General features: G+C 58.6%; 1 long non-coding RNA gene across 2 annotated transcripts in view; it reads left to right on the plus strand.

The window, feature by feature from the left end:
- Window positions 1–3,155, plus strand: part of LOC142039007 (uncharacterized) — a 40,961-nt gene extending 37,806 nt beyond the window's left edge. For both annotated transcript variants that reach the window (XR_012652776.1, XR_012652777.1), the window contains exon 3: window positions 2,512–3,155. This is a non-coding gene — a long non-coding RNA (uncharacterized LOC142039007). The remainder of the gene's footprint in view (window positions 1–2,511) is intronic.
- The last annotated feature ends 2,845 nt before the right edge of the window (window positions 3,156–6,000 follow it).

The raw sequence follows: 6,000 nt of genomic DNA on the forward strand, positions 1-6,000 counted from the left end.
TTGTAATTATCCAAAGCAAACAGCACGTGTTATTAGTTTAAAATGATTTCCACCCCCCCCTCGCCGGGCCCCTGGAGCAGAATGGAGGTGTAATTGTGCTAAGGAGTTAGCAGGGGAGAGCACAGCTTTTGGTCACATTCAAGTTGGAGGGCTTGAGCCAGGGAGGCGGTATGAAAGGCTGGTATTTGCATAAGCAGCGTGCATCCCTACAGAAAAGAAAGATATCAGGGGCTTGCAAAATTCAATCAAGGCTGGGAGGGAAGAAAAAAAAAGGGTGGGGGGAGGGAGGGCAAAAAAAAAAAATTGACAGTGAAAAAGGTTTTTCTAAGTAACACCCTGGCGAGATTAAATTGTCCAGAAAGTTTCTCCGTGTGAGCCGGTGAAGCGGAGGCTGGGCTGAGGGCAGGGGAGGAGCGGGGTCCCTCCTTCCTGGCCTCAATAGGGGACAGGAATCTGATTAGGCAGAGCGTCCTGCCTCCATTTGCCATTATTTGAGGGGTTCTTTTGCTCTTCCCACCGCCCAGAATTGCTGTGGTGGGGCAGTTCATCAGTGTATAAACCTCAGCACTGGCTTTGTAAGGGCATGGGGAGGCAGAGGAGCAGTTGCTGGGGCAGAGGCTGATCTGTAATTGCAATTATTTATGCATCGTTTTGAAAAAAGAGAGGGATAATGAATCCACACGGTACTTTGCAGGATGCTTTCCCAGCGCAGGGTGCTGGGGGGAGAAGGCAGCATTGGGCTGGGATCGAGTCCTGGTGGAGCCCTATTTTTGCAGGCACCCACAATGCTAGACTGAACTCTGTCCACGGGGAAAGTGCCTATAGGAACTTTGGGCTTTCCTGAAGCTTATGTCAAATCCTCTGGGTTGGTCCAGCCCCTCCTGCCCCCAGTTACTAAGTGCTGGAAGGTGCAAACCCACCAGGTAGGCAGGGCATCATTTCCAGGGTGGGTTGATGTCTCATACGAACAAGCATCCTCTCCATCTGCACCATAGATGAGTTTCTCTGTAGGTCGCAGCAAGCTCAGCCTGCCCAGGCAGAAGGCAGGGGCTGTCGCTGCCAAGGGCAGGAGTCTTTACCCTGCAAGGTTTTTCCCTGGTGAGCACAAGGGTTCAGCCTCCTCTTCCTCTCCTGGGCTTGGGAAAGCATCCGCTGCCATTCACATCTCATCTGCCCTGACCTTAACATCCTTGCCAGCCTTGGCGGGACATTGGGGGTGACTCCTAATGTCACATAGGATAAAGCAGTGCTGAGCCTTGGCTTCTTGCAGCCTGGGTCTCCCTACATACATGCCAGCGTGGGGTCTGTCCTCTCAGCACCATAGTTCTCCAGAGACAGGCTGCAGTCCTTCCCCAAACCCACGCAGGTGGGGTGTGTTTGGCTTCAGCCTCTCTTACGTTTTAGGCTTGCTTCAAAGTTGTGAAAGGGAAGGGATTTTCCTCGGATTTCCATCAAGTGCTTTATGAATATTGTAATAAAGGGGTTACAGAAGATCTATTTTTAAGAGAGAGAAAAAATACCCATGCAAATTGCAGCCTGGACCCCAGAGTGTAGAGTATTTGCACAGTTCAAAGAGTTACGGTGGTTCATCCAGTTGCAGCCCGGGAACGTCGCGGTGCGACCTACAGCAGATCACATGCCAGCTACTCCCAGGGCGGCTCATTAGAGAGCCACACGGAAGATTTATCTCTTAAAATGGGCTTGCAAATATTTTATAAAATTTGCAATATTTTATAAAATTACAATTTGGTGCAATAAAAAGAATAAATTAGCCAGCTGATGGTTCCTTTTGCACTCTGGATCCAAGTGGATTCAAGAATTAGTTATATTAGTCTTTACTCCTTCCAGCATAACAGTTTATAGGCAAAGCAAAGGGGGAATGGCAAAGGGATGGGACTGGGTTCAGAGGCTGTGCTAGGGGATCCATGCTCACCATGGGGAAAGTGCAAAGGAAATAGAGAAAAAAATGAGGAAAAAGGGAGGAGAACCCTCTGCAAGGCGTAAGATGCATGGGGCAAACCCCAGGAGGCGTGGGGAAAGCCGAGAAGGGGACTTTCACTGAGCGTCACAGCTTCGGCTCCAGCTCGGTGGCTTGGTATCACTTTCTCCAGCCAGGCAAGGGCGCTGAGGGCAGGGAAAGTTAACATGAAGATTAAAACATCAGAGGGCTGTGCCTTTAGTGGCTCTGACATGCAGAGTAATCCCATGCCCCAAAGCCTAGGGAGGAAGGACAAGCGGCAAGCCCTCCCCTGGCTGGCGGTGTGCGGGGCAGGCAGAGGTAGGGGATTGAGGCGGGCGCAGGGGGAGCTTGGCATCTTGGGGACCGTGGCTTTGCCAGTCAGGAAGGGGTAGGGCGGCCTGGAGGCGTGGGAAGCGTGTGGTGAGCAGGGAAAGAGGGTTAGAGTTTCGCTCCATCAGTGAGCCGAGCTGGTCTGTTCTCAGCTTAGTGCTGCTGGACCATTTTCCTGCTGGAGATGGTAACTGCTCCATTTTTTTTCCTTTCCTTCCTAGGTCTCAGCGAGTGGAGAAGGGACTTTTCAGGCCTGTGAGTTCCTTCTTGCAGTTGGCTACCACCTGCCCAGACTTGCCATCTGACGTTTCCAGGTTTCTCCAGGAGGGTCCCAACCTGCTCCTCCGACGGCCCCAGAGAGGAGGTGGCTTTGGCTCACGAACACAGAGGGTTTCTGCATCACTTTGAATTACGCTGGTCCAGCCTTGGGGAGGGAGCCAGGGCAACGCAGGAACCCAGGGGATCATCCCACATCACTCCTGTACGTTGTCTTCGATGCCCTAAATACCCCAGAGCAGGACCACAGTGCTTAGGCAGGGGGATCTGAGCAAGCCACCGTCTCACCTGGCAAAATACCGGGTGCATGAAGGTTGGAGGGAGCTTTTAGCACCGGGCTTTGCTCATGGAGCAGAGCTTGGCCCTTGCAGCTCTTCATCCCCGGGTGTGCAGAGCGGTGGGAGCGCAGCTGTCCTGACGGCACTGTGCTTGGGGCCCAGAGGACCGTGAGTCTGTCTGGGCCAGGCGGCCCTGCTGCTGTTTGATTGCACCCTCTCTGTTCCTGTAAGAGAAACGTACTGGCTGTAATTGTCTCCCATTAAAATCCCCCCACCCCATGCACTGTTGAAAATAAACTCTCCCTTTTGCAAAAGTGAGCCGTGTGATTTGGTGCAGTCTCGGGATGGAGGAGCAACGGACACAAAATAAACCCAGGCAAATCAACAGGGAAGCGCGAGCAGCCGAGAGCCAAGCGGCCGGGCTGCGCCGTGCCCCGCATCAGGCACATTTCCCTGAAAGCCCAAGCGAATCCCTCGCCGCTAAATGATCTTTATTTGGTCTGAACCCCGTCTGGGAAGTAACCGCTAAACCCAATGCAAACAGACCCCCGTGAAAGAATATAATGAATATGTCTCTCAAATGATTTGGAGCCCTTCTGCCTGCAGAGCAGGGTTCCCCATTGTGCCCGGCTCCCGGCGTGCTCGGGGCAGGCTGCGCGAGGTGGCCGCTTTCCCAGCTGAAATCCGAAAAAAGCAAACAATGGGTCAAGGCCGGCATTGTGCGAGCCCAGGCAGGCAGAAGGAGCGCAGCCCGGCATGGCCAAGTTCAAGGCTGGGCAGGGGGCCGGGTGCGCAGGGATGCTAATGGGGGCTGCGCAGGGGCTGCGGAGGCACGGAGCAGGGGGGGTCGGGGGCTCTGCGTGCCGTTATCCTGTGCGGCCGCGAGCACCCAGAAACCCCCTTATGGAGAGGCAATGGGTCTCGATTGCCCAGTGCAGCAAGGGGTGCTGGGGACACTGGTGGTACTGGGAGGGATTTGGGTTGCTGGGGGGCTGATGCTACTTAGGGGGCTGGTATTACTGTGGGGGATCGGTGTTAATTGCAGGAAGTCTTATGCTACTGGGAGCAGACCGGTGTTATCGAGGTGTTACAGGGCAACTGGTGTTGCTAAAGGATATTACTGGGAGAACTGGTGTTATGGGAGGGGATGCAAAGGGAGGTGCGGGGCCTCGCTTGTGCAGTGCACGTCCTGGGGGGGCTCTGGATTTGGGAGCCCAGCAGGGGACACAGCTTCTCTGGGTGTTACGCACGGCTCTGCCTGGTGCTCCAGGCCTGGGCAGGGACCCCCCTACACCCCCTCATTTCCCCGCGGCTCCCCCCTCCCCGGATGAAGTGTGCGGAGACAGGCGGAGCGGCCCGTGGAAAAACACCATGGAGGGCCCTCACAAAGGGGGTTTTATTCAAATTTGTTTAGAGTTTAGCGGATTTGCATGAAAAATGTGTGAGAAAAGCCGGCTCCAATGACCTCATCCCCAGCTGCCATTAATGTTCAATTAAGTGCTGAATAGTAGCAAAGGGGGGACCGGCCGGGACGTGCAGAGAATCCAGGCTCGGGCGCAGACTGTGAGAACCAGGCGGCCCCCCCGACCGTCTGGCCCCGGCCAGCCCCGACGGGGTCCCCCCCCCCCCGCCGCCCCCCTCTGCATCGGGAGGTGCACTGAGCCCGTCGGATCTCAGCCCGTCTGGGTTATTCCCCGAATCACTCGTATCCTGAAGCTAAGTGCCTCCCCCCGCCCCCGCAAAAGTGGGTGTTTGGGGGGGCATCACCCCCTCTCTCCGCCGCCGAGGCTGCTGTCACCCCCCCGCGCAGCCCGACTCGCCCGGCCCGGAGCCTCTCTGCGCCTGGCAGACGGTGTCAAAGCCCAAGTTCAAGTCCACGCCGAGGGGCTCTGCCCCGGGATTCCCAGCTCCTTTCCATCCTCCGCCTTTTGTTCGCCTCTGACAATTGCTCTTTATTTCTTACACACCCCCAGCCTCCCCCCCGCACCCCCCCCCTTCCCTCCCTGCCCGCACTTGGCACCGTTTAGCTGCCTGCCTGCAAACTTAACAACCCCGGTTCTTGGTATAAGCACTCAAATTACCCTTCTTTCTACATATAAACACGGCCCGGGGTGTGCGGCTCTCCCCGGCCGCGGGGTCCCCCCGGCGCAGCCCGGCTCCCCCGCACCGGCCCCGGCCCCGGCCCCGGTCGGAGGAAGTTTCTGCTGCGGGACACGGCGGGAGAAAACGAGCCGGATCCAGCACCCCCCCTCTCCGGGGCTCCCCCGGGCCAGCGCTCAGGTAAGGGAAGACCTCCCCCCATTTGCTTTTGGGGGGCTGCCTCTGCTGCGGGGCGCGATGGCACGGCAGGTATTGGGGGGGGATGACGGGGGCCGGGGGTGTCTCTCTGCAGGGGGTCCCGCATCCTCCCGCAAAACCAGCCCTGCCCCGGGCACGCTGATGCGGAGCCCCGGAGCCGGCCTCCCCCGGGGGTGCGGACCCCCCCCCCCCGCCCCGGGCCGGGGTGCGGGAGGGACGCTGCCTGGCGGGGCCAGCCGGAAAGCCAGGGGAGGGGGCCTTCCCAAACCTGCCTCTGCCCCGGCCTGCCTCTCTCCGCCCCCCTCGGGAGGGGAACACCCACCCGGGAGCGGGCCGGGGGCCTGGGGGGACCCCGGCGGGCCGGCACCCCCGGGGCTCCCGAACACCGACACCCCGGACCCGCTGCTCCCGTGACGGGGAGGGGCACGGGGTTTCGGGGGCGCCCCCCCCCCCCCCGCCGGGGGGCAGCGGCGGTGTCCCTGCTGGGGGCACACCTCCCGCTCCATAGGTGCGATGCCTGGGGTTGGGGAGGACATAGGGTGCCCCGGGGGGGCGCTGGCTGATGCCCGAAATAAATCCCCTCCCAGTACCTGCGGCGGGGCAGTGCTGGGATAAACTGGTCGGGGCAGGGCGGGTCCGGGGGGCCGCGTCTGCCCGGAGGCCTCGAGCACAGACTGGCAAATTTGGGTTTTCGGCAGATTTCCCCCCCCCAAGACAATTTCGGGTGAAGGAAGGGTGAATAACACCCCCCCCCCCCCCGCGGTTAAAACAGAGCTAAGAGACGGAGGGAGCGAAAACACCTTCGCTGGGGAAGGGGGCAAGATTTGGGAGAAGGGGGAAAAAAGAGGGGGGGAAAAG

The sequence above is a fragment of the Buteo buteo genome, chromosome 13 (assembly GCF_964188355.1).
Source record: "Buteo buteo chromosome 13, bButBut1.hap1.1, whole genome shotgun sequence".
Taxonomy (NCBI): domain Eukaryota; kingdom Metazoa; phylum Chordata; class Aves; order Accipitriformes; family Accipitridae; genus Buteo; species Buteo buteo.